The sequence below is a fragment of the Colossoma macropomum genome, unplaced genomic scaffold (assembly GCF_904425465.1).
Source record: "Colossoma macropomum unplaced genomic scaffold, Colossoma_macropomum, whole genome shotgun sequence".
NCBI lineage: Eukaryota > Metazoa > Chordata > Actinopteri > Characiformes > Serrasalmidae > Colossoma > Colossoma macropomum.
Genome location: NW_023494799.1, coordinates 18,821,175 through 18,825,392, shown reverse-complemented (window position 1 = coordinate 18,825,392; position 4,218 = coordinate 18,821,175). Strand labels below are relative to the sequence as shown.

General features: G+C 31.4%; 1 long non-coding RNA gene across 1 annotated transcript; it reads left to right on the top strand.

The window, feature by feature from the left end:
• Positions 1-1,351: 1,351 nt before the first annotated feature.
• LOC118819567 lies at positions 1,352-3,960 on the top strand. Its single transcript, XR_005008168.1, has 2 exons — positions 1,352-1,406; positions 3,585-3,960. It is a non-coding gene; the product is annotated as an uncharacterized LOC118819567 (long non-coding RNA).
• Positions 3,961-4,218: the final 258 nt, after the last annotated feature.

The window sequence follows — 4,218 nt, the reverse complement described above, 5'->3', positions numbered from 1 at the left end:
GGCCTTATTCATGACAGGCCATATAACAGTGAAATAACCAAAAAAGAACAGTTCCCCCTGTAAGAAAAAAACAAAATTCAATCTAGCTGATACCAATTTTCTACCTTAGAAATAGGTGCCAACATGGCACAAAAAAGCAATAATGCATTCAAATAAATGTTATTAAGAAGCTGAAATTATAGATGGATTTTGAGATCCTTAATGATGGGCCAAATGAGAAATCACCAAAGGAGAACAAGTCCCCCCCTTAAAAAAAACTTGATCTGGCCCATGGTGATTTCATATCATAATACTGGTAATGTGGCACCTTGAGCAACACTACACACCATTAAATGCATAAGAAGTCGAAATTTCAGATAAACTTTGAGAGACTTATTTCTGTCACAGCAGATAAAATAGAAAGCCCCCAAAAGAGACACCCCCACCCCCAGGATAGGATCTTTAGACAGAATATTTGTTGAATTTTTCTGCAATAGATTCTGTGCATGATAGATAGCCCAACAACAAGACATACAAAAACGTATTGCCTATCAAACACTGATACAGATATCCTGTTTGTATGTTAATCACGCATAACGCTTCTGACTCATAAAAGAAATTAGATCAGTCTTATCTAAGAAAATATAGAGTAAAAGAGGCCTATACAATGTTAGTTGTGAGGCCAGTTTAAAATCATGGTGTAGCTCAAAGCATTGCATACAGAAATGAATTACTCATAGATTTGCCAGTGAAAGAATACAAAACCTACATTTGGCAAAAGAACATGTACAATGTTACATAATCTGACATGGAAACAACATCCACCAATAATTTAACCTGTTGTGGAAATGTAAAATCACTAATTGAATAGTTGATTTAAAGTACACTATAAAAAGTGGCTCGTCAGATCTACTTAAAAAAATACTTATTGTAACAAGCAATGAAATAGTTTTATTCAACTCAAAAAATGACTTTGATTGAAAGAATCATTCACACATTTACACAAGTATTTATTTAGGTTGAATAAAACTAGTTAATTTACTTGTTACCACATGACGTAATTTTTTAATCTGACAAGCCACTTTTTACAGTGTATATTTCTTTTTAGTATTGTATTGATATCCAGCTAATAGCTCAGGTCAGTTCAGTAATTCTGTAAAACTTTAAAAATTCAGAACTAGAAACTACTTGGCGCACTATGAAGTTTTTGCTTGTTTTTTTTTCATGGAAATCACTGATGTGACCAGAACCATTACAGCACACTGTAAAATGTGATTCTGACTCAAAGCAAGTTAATAATTAATAATTTTTCTAGACCTCAGAGCAATATCAATAAACTGAGTTGGCAAACGTATTTTCATTCAGTTCAAAAGTGCAGTGAGGCACTCTGAAGCACAAGTGCCGTCGTTATCCTGTGACTGGGTAAGGTAAGTAAGGCTAAATGCTTAATATTATTTAAAATAATAGGATCTCAAAACATAATTTATACATTTAAAATAACTTTGAAGCCAACTTCAGCCTTGTCTAAATAAACCTAGTTTGTTTAGTATGTCCTGCTTCCAAGCTAGCTAAATAAAGAACATTATAAAAGTTATTTAAAAAACTCGTTACTAGTTTTTGATAGGGTTTTTTTGTTCAAATGTGGCACTGCTTTGTCTGTTCTAACTGATCAGATGTCACAAAAATAAATATTGCGGCACATGGTGTGTCATAAAAAAAATTCCTGATGATATAGTAATATTATGTTTTGCCATATTGCTACCTCTAATCCCAATTTTTGTTTACTTTGGAAAGATGATAATAAGATGATAAACACTGTAAAGATTCCTGTAAGGAATACATTTTAGTTGTTTCCTAACAAGTGACTGAACTCAGAAATATTCAGATTCAGATTCAACTGTGCTGTTTGTTTTTAACAAGATGTGGATGGAGCAGTTATTAAGAAAAAAGGTGCAGTAGAGGATTACATTTTTTAGGCAATATTTTATGTTTATTTTTACATGTAGTAAATTTAAAGTTTAAAAATTGAATGGCATATCTAAACCTTTTTGCTGCTTGTTATGTTATGCTTGTATTCTCAATAAATGTGGCAGATGTAGTCTGAAAATTATTATTTTTGAGTAGTAAGTAAGTGGGCTTATATTTTAAGAAATGTTAAGAATGCAAAAACAGAAGTTTGCATGGATCTTTCTATGTTGGAACAACTTGAATTTAAGAATTAAATTCTTAAAGTCCTTATTTAGTCTTATTTAGACTTAATTTAGTTGTATTTACTACAAAACTTGATTAAATTCCAACTATTTTCAGTTTATATTAAAAAATAGGTTGACTTAACATAGTGATTTTGAGCATACTGTGGTAATTTATTTGAGTATAATTTAAGTGGTTTAGATCAATATACTTAAAATAACAAAGTAGAAATAAATCTAATAGTATTGTGTTTGAGGTTTTCTACTTTAAGGAGCCCAAATTACTACCTGTTACGGCACAAACAAATAACTCTAAAAGTTTAATTGTTTTATATAATTAATCTTACTATTTAATAGCCAAAATTAAAACAAAGTTTTTCGTCAGAAATTGAGTTTACACATTGCTTTATTAGTTCAAGCAAGTAAACAAATAAACAAACAAATAAATAAGCGAATATGTACATGAATTATGTAAGTAAATAATAGAAAAAAATCAGTTACAGGAATAACTAATACATAAAATTAAAAAAAAAATTATAACTCTGTTTCTGAACACCCTTGTAAGAGCTTAAGTCACAGACATTCTGAGAATTCAAAACAGGATGGATTGCACACATGAATCAAATTTTTTTCCAAAAAGTTTCTAAGATTCATTTTGTCTCTTACATTTTCCAGAAAGTAACACATTTCTGGGAACAAAAAAGAAAAATTCACAAGCAAATCTGCTTTTTCATCTTCACTGAGAATTTGCGCAGGGCCTCATAACTGGTCATTTATAGCAGTGGAATTTGTGCAACCTCTAGCTTGAAATGGGCTTTGTTCTCAGGGCACCACCTGTCTGCCTTATGTAGGTATATATTGTGCTTCTGGAATGAGGAAAAAATAATGACTTATGACACATTGTGCAGCTGACAAAGCCATTATTACGACACTGAAGTAAATTTTTACCAAATGTGTGCCTTGTAGCTCATCTGTGTCACTTGTCTGCAGATTCTCCACATCAGTCTGTGGAAGATGACAGATAAAAAGATTAAACATTTAAAATGCAGAACAAAAACAGGTTTATGTAGTTAATGATTAATTTAGTGGATTAAAATTTAAAAGCTTATGTAATGTGAAATAATAATGACTGAAAAAAGCATCACAAAATAAGTTACAAACAGAATGGACAACAGCCCATTTTTTACTTATAAAAACATATGTTTCAGTTTTATGCACTAGTAAGTACTAAGCAGTTTTATATAACTCCTTGAACATTTGGCTTCTGTGTTCAATGTAGTGTGAACTTTTTTTGGGTAGTATATTCACTTCTTACCATGTTTTCCACCCTGTGTTTCTGATTTGATTACTTGTTTGCATACCTAAACACAGATGATGAAGTTTAATTTCTTTTTCTCTTTTTTTCTCTCCTTCTAGTGGCCTAGCAGTGGCTGGGCACACTTCAACACTTGTCAAGGCATCACACCTGTAATGATGTTCTGACACCAAAGGAGCTTTGAGAATGTGTTTGAGAATTAATACAAATGTTTGAATTATGTGTGTAAAATTTAACTTTTGGGAAAATAGAGCAGCACTCTTAAAAAAAAAAACAAACACTTGAAATATGTACAATGTTAGAGAATTACGTAAATACATTAAGTGTATTACCTATGAGTGTTGTTATATTTATATGTTGTTAATACAGAACCTGCATTATTGTTTACACCTTAAGTACAGTATTTATAGACTTGAACCATTTGACCATCTTCTATTACAAATTACAAAGTATAAAATAAATGGCCATTTAAATACAGTGGTTGTACACTAAATTTAATTTTATAAATTATGTTTTAGTTACTACAAATTGAAGAGTTCATGTGCTCCACTTTCTGCTTTCAAAGCTTGTATCACCAGGGGTCTACTTTCACCATGCAAAATTTGGCATTGATTCCTCCTACTGATTTGAAGTTATTCACGCTAATTCAAACTAATGTTCTGTGCCCCTAGTGGCCTCTCCAAGTGGCCTTTTTGACTTTTCCAAGTGGCCTCTTGTGGCCTCTTGGTACCTTGG